Here is a 14,079-nt window from a genome sequence, read left to right on the forward strand (position 1 = left end):
GACATAAGGAGAGATGGAGAGTAACAAAGCTAACTTTACCTAACCAGATCTGAGAAAAAAATCTTGCACTCTTTGGTGCCTTTCCTTGAAAGCACTAGCTTCTAGAACTGAATACAAAAGCCAAAAACTCAAAAACTCACACTCCATTTTAAGAAAAAGATAAATTTCTAGGCTTCAGATCACGAAGAGCTGCTCAAAATAAATACAACTCAGCATTAATTTATTTTTAAATCATATACTTTTACATCTATGTTCTCCTGGTTTTTCACAGAATGAAGCTGATTCATGGTGCTTGCATGCTGAGAACTGGCCATAGTATGACTATAGGCTCATACCTGCTTCTGTCCCGCGTAGCTAGAGAACGTCAAGGCAAAACATGTTAGATTCTTTTTGAGAGGTGAAAGGGGAGTTTTCCAAGGACAAAAAGAATCTCACATGAGGAAGTGACGTAGTAAGGACATAAAAGGGTAAGAGCTGAGTCACATGCCCTTCCCTAAAATGTATAGTTCTTTAAATCCCTTTGGCTTTTAGAGATGCTGGGAGGAGAAGCAGCACAGTGGGGAAGAGCTGCTCTGACACAGTCTGTGATAGCTCTGGGTTACCTACAGATGTGTCAGGAGCGAACCTCTGAGCCGCACTGTTAGAACTGATGGACTCTCTCCTCTGGGGAAGAAAGAGAAGAAACTTCACAGATCTTGAAACAGATTACCTCTCATTGTAAGGCAGCGTGAGTCTATCTCCCTGTGTAACAATCTAACCATCACTTGCTATTGCATACTGAAATTTCAGGGCTTTGCAAGCAAAAAATACTCTAGATATAATTACATTCTTGTACAGTCCTTTTTTTTTTTTTTTTCCCCAGAACAAGCACAGTATTTCCCACATATATTTTTCATAAAATGAGTAAACCAGTGCTCTGTGTTTTTACCAGTCTGCATACACATTTAAACTAAATTTCTTTGTGGATTTGGAATATTCTCAGACTGTCCTGTGGGAGCAACAACATTTAAATCATCTTCTAAATTACTCTGTATTATTGTTTACAAAAGCCAGGGGTACAGCACCAAGCTCTAATTTTACTCTCTTAATTGAAGTTAAAGCAAGTTTTTTTCTTGAACTAACAAGTAAAAACAAAACTTGTAAAGAAAAGTTAAAGTGAGAAAGGAGGGTTGAAAGAGGCACTCAGTGCAAAATACACTGTCACAAAGTCCAGAGTTTATCTTGAAGGGTTGTGTCAGAAGTAAAAGTTGGCAAGTGTGTGGCTCCAAAGGCTGATAATAAGAGTAGAAAATCTTGCATTTATAGGTCACTAGCACAAATCCAGCTTTAAAAAGAAGTGGCTGAAAATTTGTACTAACCCTCTTTTGACCTGATAGTCAGAGAATTAAAACAGGAACTTTGCAGATTGTATCCATTAGGAAGGAGAAACTGATTATATAGTCAGGTATCTTTGGCTGAACTGTGTTTGTTTTAAAAGTTCTGAATGCAAAAGAAATCAGTCGAACAACAGGAGACTGTTGCTTCAATGTACAGTTCCTTGTCTTACCCAGCTCTGCCCCAGCGCTTGGCAGTGCTGTATCCCAGAGCCCCCGTACCTGTTCCTGACATCTCCTCTCACCTGGGGTCTTACTTTTTCTTTTCCCACAAAAAGAAAAGAAAAATCTTGAAAAAGCAACCACCAGTAAAACTGGCGTTCCAGTCTGAGCCCTTCACAAGCTTTTGTTTTTGTTGTGACGTGAACCTTCATTAAGGGTGGGGGTTGGTATTGTTTCAGTTATCTGGTTACATAAACAAGCTTCATAGCATCATACAATGACTCTAAAAAGAAGTATATATTGATTTCCCCCATTCTCTGCCTGAGGTTTAGCCCTGTTCATACCTATTAGTATCCACCAAGTGTCTCACATATAGAGTTTGTTCTTCTCAGTGATGAGAACAGGTACTCACATAACAAAGGATGCTGTTTCTATTATCAACATAAAGAAAGAAGCGATTAAAACTAGTCTGACAGTTTGTATCTTTCCTAGGAATACTCAGGAAGCAAGTGTTACAAGACCAAATTTTAGATCCTGCAGTTACCAGATGTACAGTACTTATTATATGTATAAACATAGGATACTACTTTTAAACCTGGGGATGGGAATATTAAGAAGCTCAGAGAGAATAGGAGCCAAATCTGAATTCATAGCTACAGACTTACACTTACACTCTGCCTGAGCTATTACTGCAGCTGGACAAGGGGATGTCCTCAAGATGCCTGAAAGATTGACTGCAGGAGATCTGAAGTTCCCTGATTCTCTTTGGGACAGAGACCTTGATTCTCATTTGACAACTGCAATGCAAATAATATATTTTCTCCCTTATACGCAAAAGGTTTCAGCAAATATCCTAGGTTTTCAAAGAGCCGCACGCCTAGGCGGCAGTGATAGAGGTGAATCTCAGTGCCATCCTGCCGTGAGTCCCGTGGTATGTTTAAAAAAACATGGGTCCAGGTCTTCAGACAGACATCTGCCGATCAGCTGGCCCAAGGTGCTCAAGTTTGTTGAACCATCTTTCCTTCCATCTAACGCGTTTCCAGGCGTGTGTGGAGGCTCAGTCTGTGTTACACCCTGTAGCCAGGAGGTGGCTCCGTCTGGAAGACTAAGGAACCACGAGTTGTTGTGGGTGCTCAGTCACCGGCCCAGGGATGACCTGTGCATCTGGGAGGCCCTTCGTCCAAGGCGATTTCTAATAGCGCTGCCTACCCAGACAATAATAACATTTCTACTCTCTCTCGCTATGGTTAATTATAAACTTGCACACGCGTGTATTCTTCACTTGCAGGTGGTGCTTTCAGGACACGTTGATTGGCCGAGATAGCTGTGCACCACTTTAGTTTCTCAGCTTCTTAAATGCTTGAAATAATCAAATCTGATGTCAAAGTCTTTGTGCTCTGCATGAAGCAAACAACTGGGGGAGGAACAAACGTTCAACTTTCCCATTAATATCTTCTCACATTTGCTGAAGATAATATAAACCCTCTGACCAAATCTGTGCCAGCAGTGCCAGGGTGGGCGCTGGCGCAAGCGCAGGCCAGCCATGCTGGCAGGGACTGTGCCGTAACTCATGGGCTGTCACCTTCCTTCATCTTTGTCCTTGTGCCTCTTCCCTGCCCCATCGTCTTCATCTCAGGTTACCAGTTTTCTACTGATTGACTTCCAGAGGGCCAGAAAGTTGATTTTCAGTAAGCGTAACTGCATTGATTTATGGTTTGGGGGGAGGTTTTTTTCACATCTTCTTGTGGCTGAGGTTTTGAAGAAGCTGCAAACTCTTGACTGAAAAATTTGCCACTGCTGAGGCATTTATAATGCTTCTTTGTGACATGGATTCTATCCAGTAGGCAGAGAGCTTATACTGCGACATTTACCCCAGAGAGGACACTGAACTCTCCTTGCTGTTGGAAAGGCAGAGGTGCGGGAGCAAGGGCTCTCACACGCACGGGGTTTGACTCCATAAGCCTTGCTGCTTCAGGAAAGCAGGCTAAAGCCAGTTACACGGGTTTACACCAGCTGAACCTGTTGAGTTCTCTTTGTCTTATATGTATACAACTATATGTAATAGAATATTGCATCCTTTATTTCAACACCCTCCTTGTTTATATGATTAAGCTTTTATCTGGTAACAGGGCCCAGTTTTCTAAGGCTATGATTAGCAGTGAGCAGTGAGACTATTTGTGGGAAAGAATTGTGAGGGCTGTCTAACAGGCTTGTCAGCCCAGTGAATAGTCCCTTTAGAAAAGCAGGTTTTTATGTTTAAGCTTAGATAATTATTACATTTAGTATTTATTTACCACTGACCATTTTCTAGATGCTTAAGAAATAATGAGTAGCAGAGATTTGATCCTTTTCCATGTGCAGAATCTGTTATAGAAAGATTGTTCCCTTCATAGTCAAATCTAAGTAACCAATTTGACCTGCATTTTTTAAAATTATAAAGCTCGTTTCTCTGAGTATATTGTGCCTGACACAAGCAAATGTATGCTAATAAAATGTTATATTTATTTGAAGGCTCATTTGGGGGTAGTAATAAATATTTGTTACTATTGGGGTTTTGTTGCTGAATTAAATATGATATGCTAAATATAGAACTGTCTTTCTTTAAGGGGATTCCTGTCCATAATTCCATCAGTTCTGGTAATCCCCTATCCTTCTGCTCGATTCCTGAGTGGGTCATTCTTACTCGTGCTGTTAAAGCCTAGCATTTAATTAGAAACTACTCCTTTATAGTACCCTTTTCCCCATATAATTTTTTTTTTTCCACAGCCTTCTGATTTGGGGAATGCATTGGCATTTTAACATCCCACTAATGAAAAACATTGCTCATTCTCTTCTAATGCAATTCGGTCGTCGTTCAGCTGTACTGTGCCGTACCAAATTCCGCCTCTCAGGACTCATTAGTTACATTTGAAGAGTTGACAACTGTCTAAACTGTGCAAGAGTGTGTGGAGATGCTCTGGGTGCAAGCAGATGTGAGCTCATTTAGCCATGAGCCAAACTGGGCAGACCGGTGCCAGATCCCCACCGGAAGGCGTATAGCCGCATTAGTGTGGCTTTGCGCCCAAGCTCCTCCGCGAAGGACTAATGTGGCTCTATGGCTTCCGGACCAGTCTTGGCAGCTCAGAGCGAAGGCAGAGTGAGTTCATGTCTGCCTGCAGTTGTCTGTGCAGGCATACCCTAAATAACTTCACAGCAACGGTATATTCTTTGGGAGTTCAGGGTTTGGTTAAAAGCACGCTGTGAGACAGACCATTAGCTTGGGTAAGTGGTGTTGGGCGCTGTTTTGGTTGCTGTAGATGAAACTGGTAATAGACCACAGAATGGAGATTATTTTTGGTTTTACTACTTAAGCTTACACTTTGTTAGGGATGAAAAATTTAACCCAGACACTCAATGCAATCTAAATCTCCTACCATGATTATAAATCAGTGTCTGGTATGGTCAATATAATGTCATTCAGAAGGAAAATATAGATCTCTAAAAGGCCATGAAATCTACCTTTTTTCTTGTTTATCTTTAAATTTAAACCAAGAGGACAGCCAAAATTAATTTGCTCAAAAATACTGGTTTTACATGAATGGTAATATGTGCAGTACTATTTCTTCTAATCCATTTCTGGTACTGAGAGATATTTTCTATGTTGTCTTGAGAAATTCCCATAATTTAACTGAAGACTGTACAGGAAAGGATAGAAAACATAAGCTTCTGCTCAGTTTTGGCTTGGTCTTTTCTGCTAGGTAAGAGTTAAACTATTCCCTCTGGTATTTCTTTCGTAAGTACCAGTCGCTCTGTTCTTATGCTTGTGCAGCTGCCAAACCGGGGCATAATCAAGTGCAATCAAATTTATGTACTGTATTATCCAGTGAAGTGTTGAGGAGCAGCTGCAAAACGCTGCCTATGGTTCTCTGAGGAACCTGCTCAGAACAATGTTTTGTAATGTACCAAAGCAGCTGTATTTTCCCATAGAATTAAATTGCTCTTGGAAACACGGGGCTTTTTCTTCACATTATTAGACTCTGGATTTTTCCCTCTATTTCACCTGTGTTACCTTGCCAAGAGAAAAATAATGGCACTTGGGAAGAGGTCTTCCACAAGAGAGGAGGGTAGACCTTCTGCTGGGTTAGTATGGGAAAATCTGTGGGGTACCTGAATGATAATGTAAAGCATGTATAATGTCCCACTTCTGAACTACCTGCCATGTAAATAATAAGAAAAATAAATTTCACCCCAGTGAGAACAACCTGTTAGCCCTTTCCTAGGAAATGCGACCTACAGTCATTATTGTGGAGAAAGTCAGTCTGGAGATGTAAGTTTTAAGTAGATGACAAGAGGCGATAAATATATTTACTTTCAGTAGAGTGAAAAGCAAAACAGTACTTGGGTGAAACCGAAAGGATTACCCAAGGGTAAGAAGAACTGGTCAGAGAGCAGTCTCACTCAGCACCATTATACTACTTTCAATTATTTGTATCGCTATTACATTGAAGAACTCATGTCAGATTACCCCAAAAGTTTCCCAAAGGATACTTTGAGATTGCCTGAGCTTGTAGAATAAAATTCCATTCTACCTTCTTAGGAAACCTTACTAAGAATCCCTCCTGCATGCCTCAGACATCTTCAGGAGTTTCACTACATTATAATCTGTAACATTATCAATATTCTTATCTGTGGTTAGGAATCCGGAGTCTAATGGTCAGATCCCATACTGTCTTCTAGCGTTTCCTTTTGCTTGTGCAACTTAGAAGTCCAAACCGTTTCGGTGAAAAATGACACGGTGCAGAGTTACGGATGTCATAATGACAATATTGGACCAACTCAGTACAAAGTATTTAGGTGATGTCGGTAGGGATCTAGTGAGGTGCAATAGACATCTACAGTCACCAAGTGAATGGGTGTGGAAAGCACTGAAGTGATTACAAATGGGGTATGAGCCGTTTGTGATCTGACAGAATTTTTCTGTGATCCTCTAAGAGCTCTAAAGTACTTGGTGTCTTGTAAAAGAAATGGCAATGACGTGTGAAGCTTGAGGGGCTGGCTGGATTCCCTCTGTTTCCTTAGGGTAGAAACATGTATGAAGTATAAACAGTTGAATAAATCTGACATTTGTTTATAATCCACATTTGTGTTTCAAATCCTTTTGCCCTTTTCTTAATCTAAAAACACTTGAAAGAACTGACAGAACAGAAAAACAAGTATTACTAAGATTCTTTACTCTTTCCACAGATGTGAAGCTACACAGCCATATTTAATAGATAATTTTGTTCCATTTGCATCCTGACCTTTGAATTTAGTCAACACCTTTTTTTTTTTAATCAAGCAGAACAGCTAAATTCAACAAGCCAGCCTGAATTTTGCATGAGCTATACTACAGTGTCTCAGATCTCCTTTCTCAGTCAGTGATGACAAGTTGCTGTTCGTCCCCTCCAGCATTCATAGATGTACCGCAGCAGCTTTGCATATTGGGCTATTTGGGAGGAAGCAGTGACAGAATGGCCATTGATCAGACATTGATCTTCACTGTGTCCTGAAACAAAGTCCTACCTTGTTTACATAAGTCCATAAAAACAAATTTCCTATTGCACACTAAGAAAATACAATGCATGGTGTGAATTCCTGGCGGGTTTTTTGCTATGTATGTCAGTTTATCGTTAACAGTTACAAGTGTTAGATAATAAGGAAAAGGAGACCTCAACGTTTTGGGTAAATAAAATATAAAGCATTATTTAAAAACAGAATCTCAAAAAGCTGCATGTTATGATGTACTAGAAATGTAGATTTGGTTTCTTTTGTAGATTTCAGTTCCTTTTCCAACAGCCTAGCTGTAAAATTAAACACAATCATTGCAAATAGTGTATTACAGACAACAAGATCTTCTAACATATTGTTCATTTGCTGTTGTTTGAAGATCAAGAGCCAGACTTTCCATCATGCCTGACACCTTTGAGCTTCCACTGTGTTTAGTAAAATATCTATATACTTATGCGCTCTGAAAAGTTGATTCACATTTCAAGTGCTATTTACGACTGATAATCTAACCATACAGAAACTGCTGAATGGTCCTATTTGTTAAACAGCTTCCACTTTTTGTATTCATTTTTTTGAGCATAGACACTATTTTCATTTATATCAAGATATCTAAACCTTAAAAGTGCTGTTTCCTATTACTTGATTTTCAAAGGAGGCAAACCTTAGTAAATCCCTGGGCCTTCAGGAGGATTCTAGACGTCTCATCTCCTTTGAAAATCATGCTGTAATACTATGAAACTTTTACTAATACATGGCATTGGGGATCATTCCGCTGAGTACAAGTGAGCATGATGGTTCCTCAGTCGCGTTCAGATCAGCATCAGCCTGTTAGTACACTGGTGGTCTACAAAACTGTTGAGTCTGAGTAAAATTCACAGAGAGCCTGGGTGTCATTTTATTGCCTGCCTGGGGTGTCATTTTATTGCCTGCCTGGACTGTACACAAACATACACAGAAAGAGTGTTCATCTGTACAAATGGCTGTCTCAACAAGCGCACACCACTTACCTGATCCAGCTTAGTTCGGGGTGTGAACATGGATTATTGCAGGATTTTATCTTCCTCTGCACTTAGACAAATGGTGTCACGGCACATGAGAGGTCCTGGCATCACTCAAAAGTGGGTGGATGGGACTGGAGGTGTAGGGTGGCACCAGCTTCCAACCAAGATGCCACTTGATTGTTTATAATATGTAATTGTATATTACATATGTGTGTATGTGCTAACTAGCTGTCTGCACATATCTGGGCAGGCGGCATTTTTTCCTGTGCAGTGTGTTACAACATCTGGAGATGAAAAAACTAAACTACATCACTGTAAGTAAAGGCAGACCATGTAGGGTGAACCAGACAGGAACAGGTTATGGTCCTTATGGTCCTCCCACCAGTCACTCTGGCACGTGCTGAGAGCAGCAGGCTTCTCTATTGCAGCCGTGTCTTGCTCTAGGTATTCTGTCATGTTAGAAGAAAGCAAAGGAATATATTGGAAAGAAAAAGTCATTCTGATTCCTCTTTCTCACTGCTGACATAATTGTGATTACACTAGAGACTAAGAGCAAAATTAAGCATTAAACTATAGAAAGAGCCTTGCTGTATTGTATTAGATGATATTAGTACAGCATTTTAAGATGATTAAATGGCTTGTGCTGTGGAAATGGAGATTATTACCATGTTGAAACTTGAAGGCACTGACCTTGACAAAAAGGTAAGCGACAGCCTGCCTGCATGATCAAGCAGCATTAGTGAAGCCAGCACTTCACTTTCATGATGCTCAACTGTAATATAATCATCTCTAATGTAGCTGTTAGAGGAGCTTCCCAGCCTCACTGGGACAACTTGCTTAGGAAGGTCTTTTCTACGGCGTGCAATTAGAAAATGAGAATGCGAGGGAGGGTACGCGATGAATGAAAACAACCATGATTCTAGGAACAACCGTTGGTTGTTAATACTTGACCATTACTTCTTGACAGGATTAATGTCTTTCTAATCACACTAATCCCTTCTGATAACTTTATCCATAATCCATCTATTTCAAAGCAACATCCAGATGGCTTCTGGTGGAGAGGAAGACAAAGTAAACATGCAGAATGGGGTCTTAACAGCAGCTTCTTGTATTTTCCCTTTCTGGGGAGAGAAGTTTTGATCCTGAGACAAGTAAAAAAATGTGCTTTTATCAGAGAGCAACAGAAAAAAATAGATAATTGCAGAGAAGATAAAAAGTTCTGTTTTCATTTGTAAATAAAATACTTCATAAGTACTCTGATGCACCTCACTGACAGCCAGAACAAGCCGAGGGTGCTCATAAGGGTTTAGCTGCTTGTCCGCAAGGGACTTGTTGGATTTCCAAGATATTGAAAGAATTCCCTTCCTCATTATGTCAAAATTGCTATAGCAGTTTTGAGGGTTTTATGGAGATTTCTCTTGAAGCAGACATGAAACTTACTACTTAATAGTTTCACTGGTTTGTACTATTACCAATATTTTAAACAACCAAGTAACTGACTTTACATTTTTAACAAGTCACATAAAATAATAAGTCCTGGAGTTATTGAGGTCTTCTCAACAAGGGGAAGTTTCTAGTTTCCCCTTAAAAGCTTAACCTGGCTTTCATTAGATCTTCCACTGATCCTGGCTTCACTCTTCACCTTCCTCCCTCAAGAAGGACCCCATAAAGAAATAATTTATTGTAACCTTTCATAAATAACATGGAGACTGTCCAAAAAAAGTAAACAAACTTTAATCAAGCCATCCTAGATAAAGTAGGATTTTCATTTACTAACAATCAGCAATGAACAAATTGAAGTCTTAGTGAAATAATTGTCTTAAATATCTGTCCCATTAAAATGCTGCAGGTAAATAAACTTTTTTGAATTATTGGCCGTATCAATCTTTTGATTAAAATGCTGCTATTTGGTTTACTGCCTTTCTGACTTTCTTTCTCCAATAAAAATGTGTCTAGAAAGTCCAGAGAAGAGACAAGACAGATTTGGCTGCATCAGAAAAACTTATTTCCCAGAAAACAAAACAGAGTAGATTTAGAATTACCTAAATCCCAGTAAAAAAACAGATATCTTTTACTTGTTAAGAATAAAAATACAAACCTTAGAAAGATTGTAAACATGAAAATATTGTGGAGCATCAGGTTTGTATTGTGTAGAGATCTTCAGGTTATCAAAACACAACTTTGAAGAGGCCTGAAAGCGATAGACGTCTAAGGACCATAGGACAGATATTTGCACAGATATACTGCAGGTACAACAATTTTGGAGGCTATTCCTCAAATTATGTGTAGTCTCTGAGAATACACAATTTTCGTCCAACACTTGTTGGCTAAACAAGATAGAATAAAAAAAATGAAGCAGACTGTTCTAGACAGCAGAAAGAAAAGCCACAGGAGGATGATTTTTACATGTAATTGGAACGATCAATGCAGGAGAGAAAGAGGTCATGGAGCTACTTAGTTTATTATGGTGTCTGTTTCTATATCCAGCAGCAGACGTTTCAACGCAAGGTGCAAGAAACCTTTAAATCATAGTAATCAGAGATTTCACTTAAATCCTGCACTAGAAGACTTAATATCTCATCCAAAACTCATTAACACATATTTTGGAAGCTTTAGGCCTGACATCATTTTTTTCTATACAAATTAAGAAATGGTCCCTGAATATAAAATTACACTTTTGTGGAATTTTTTTTGCCAGACAGGTTCAATGAGTGAGATGTACTGTAATTATTCAGAAAAGGTGCAGATTGTTTTTCATTGTCTTAATCCTGTTTTGTCCATGTGGCAGTCATTAAAACATGTTATGGAAGCTACACATGAAACATGCCTGTGGAAGCTACTTATCTCCATAGGGAGTCAAATTATTTTTAATCTATGAATGAAATATCTGTCCTGTTATTTCAAGCCTAACCAGATTCTGAGGCTTGACAAGTATTAAAGGTACACTGCTTTTCATTCCATTATGTTTTATGAGAATCTAGTAGTGGATGGCATGGGAACATCTTTGTTCAGTCTTAGAAGCAGCTTAGGAAACTGTTGGGGAAGTTTTTATGTAACCGAGTGTCTGATGAAAATTAGATTTAAAGGGAAAACCTGAACATGATACAGTGATCTTAAGTTAAACCATGTGGAAGCTTATTCTTCCTGACTTCCCTATTCCCTAGCAAATAAGAAAAGTACTTTTTCTTGTCATTCTTCGGCTACGTTATGTGAATGTTAGAGCTCTAGAGATCAATGGTGAGGAAATCCTGTGATATAACTGTGTATTACCTACTTCATACAATAACTGTGATTATCAAAACATCTCTTAATCTTTATGTCGTCTGTCCTGTCCCCTCTGACATCATACATATGAAGTCAAATGAAAAATAGTTAATGAGCGATTACTCTCTTATACTATTTACAGACATTTATTTCTGAAAATAATTCTGAGTGATTGCTTAAAAGGACATGACCAGTGTTACTCCAGTGTCTTTGCTTGCACTGGTCCCTCCTTAAAACTGAGCGTTGCAGGCCATGAAAAACACAGAGCTTTGTCTGAACCCAGACCTTTATTCATGCTTCTGTCACACCACAGTTACCCCTGTTGCACCTCCATAGTTAATTACTTTTGAGGACTTTCTCATCACAGCATGAACTGAGCATGACTCTATCTGGTGACAGGATAATCTCATTACAGATGATGATCTTGTTAATGAATATCCCCAAGACAGAGCAATCTCATTATTAGCCCCCTCAGGATTTGTCACCTAAGAGCCAATGTATGATTAGATTCTAGCTGTACAACATCTTCCCAGATCCTAACCGCCCACCACCTTGAGGCTGAGGTAGAACCCCCAAAGGGACATGAACCACTGGACATATTTCATTAGGATTTTTGTCCCTAAATACTTCTGGACATACTTCTCAGGTGGACAGTCAAGACAGTTCAAGCGCTACGCGCAGGGTTCATTTCTCCATTGTTCTGTAGAACAAACACAACGTGACATCAAGAATAACAGAAACAGTGTGGCTCTACCACATTGAGAGTGGCTTCAGGGCAGTACCAGGAAGAGAAGGGTATTGTCTGTCTCCTCGGTAGTGCCCTCTCCAAGTCATCACTCTGCATGGTGTCCTACCCACAAGTTACAGATCTGCTGGTCAACCATCAGGCCTTCATACCACTAGTGTCTGTTTCCCTGCATAATATGTCTATAAAGAACACTGAAAATTATTACCGTGAAAAACGTCCAGCTAGTGAAAAATCAACCTGATTTTCATTTTTCCTTTTTTTTTTTTTTTTCTGGGAAGGTTAGGGTGAGGAGTGGAACAGTGCTAGTATAATATAGGTATCTCCTTTGGGCATCAACAAGCTGTTGAACTGGCTCAATGGCCTGTGGAACCTCACTCTGCGAGAAGAGTTCAGTCCTAGAATTCTAGAAACAACACAGAGGTTGTTTTACAGAAAACTAACACTTTAATTTGAGATAAATGTATTTACCTCAAGTGTTCTATCAAAAATATGTTTTAAAATATTTACTATTCTGTATGGACCCATCCAAGGGAAATGCAAAGGAACTAAGTGTCATTGCTGCTACTGCTTTTTTAGTATGTAGTGCTGTGTTTGTACACAGTGCTTTATAGACATGCAGAAAGGTGGAATTTTTATCAAATACAATGATAAAAGAGAGGGAAGAACAATGGTTACAAGAGTGAGAGTTATCAAGATGTTCATTTTCTAAATTATCCATATTACAGTGCAAGCAGTGTTTCCCCTTGCTCCTATAGTGTTAACAAAACCCATGCTTGATGAGAGATTGGCAATGCAGAAAAGCAATACATTTTCTTAATTAATCTAGTGGATAGCAGGAACCTGAGCACTAAATCCCACCCATTTGATTTCATTAAATCTACTATGAAGGTTAAGCTGCACTTTAGCCTTGGCTCTAGACAACCTCACTCAGCAGAGTGAGGTCAAGGAGATCTCATTCAAGGAGGTACAGCTTAGTAAATGACTATTTATGAGGAAAGGCCTGATAAATGGTTCTGTTTTGATGAGAAAGCTGGACAGTGGGGCACACCACATAGTAAATGTGGTATTTTACTTCACCTGCAGTTTTCCTGAGATCCATGCTTTGAAGAGTTTACAGAGAATTATTTAAAGAAAAATCTCAATTTAAAGCCCCAGGCAACACTGGTGTAACTGGAAACTCAAATTTCATTCCCGGGTCACTTGGAAACAGCGTCAGGGTCTATATCAAAGCAGCCTGGAGTAAGTTCAGGGACCAAACAGTGCCCTGTCTAATTTGGCTATGAAAGAGCGTCAGTGGGAGCTAAAGCAGTTGGTGGGGGGTTGCATAGCTTGGCAGAGGCAAGCTATATGAGCAAGAGGATGGACATTGGTCATCCTCTGGCAGTGGTGGGCAGGGAGCTAAAGAGGACAGAAAAGGCTGAAGTGACCATAGCATTTTCTTTGCCCCCCACTGTGCAGCCACACCTGCCCATGAAGGAGTTTCCTCTGCACACCATACACTGTCTCCGCTTCCACTGGAGACACACTGAATGACAGTCCGCTCCTCAGTATGCCCACTGGTAAAGCAAAAATATATTGCGCGTTAGTGTTTTTCATTTTGAAGCCATGATCCGGCTTCACACAGGAAGGGGTAAGGGGCTTCACTGTATTTCCTTCAGAGGCCCCTTCTAACCTGAATTATTCTTTGATTCTGTAAAATTATGTGTAGAGTTTCATACCTAAGTTTGTAGGACTGATTGTTGCCATTGCTCCTGTGAACTGAGCCATCACACATGTAGGTTATGTAAAACTGTCCCTCCATCCTCAAGTAACAGTCGACAGGATTCAGTCCCCATGTGAACTTGCAAATTCCTTCATATAACCAGGATCTCACATGACAATAGACACAGAGGCTGTTACTGTCAGGCTTCTGAAAACACTGATATGTAGGCAATCCTGAGAGAAGCAGGTAAACTGGAATAATTAGGAAATTGTGTTTTCAACAACATTAATGTTATGCAAAAGA

The 14,079-nt window shown here is 39.7% G+C and overlaps 1 protein-coding gene across 1 annotated transcript in view; it reads left to right on the forward strand.

Annotated features, from left to right (window-relative positions):
• SLC1A7 (solute carrier family 1 member 7) overlaps positions 1-14,079 on the forward strand; it is a 54,378-nt gene that overhangs the window by 2,012 nt on the left and 38,287 nt on the right. The window lies entirely within an intron of this gene.

The sequence above is a fragment of the Chroicocephalus ridibundus genome, chromosome 8, assembly GCF_963924245.1.
Source record: "Chroicocephalus ridibundus chromosome 8, bChrRid1.1, whole genome shotgun sequence".
Lineage (NCBI taxonomy): Eukaryota > Metazoa > Chordata > Aves > Charadriiformes > Laridae > Chroicocephalus > Chroicocephalus ridibundus.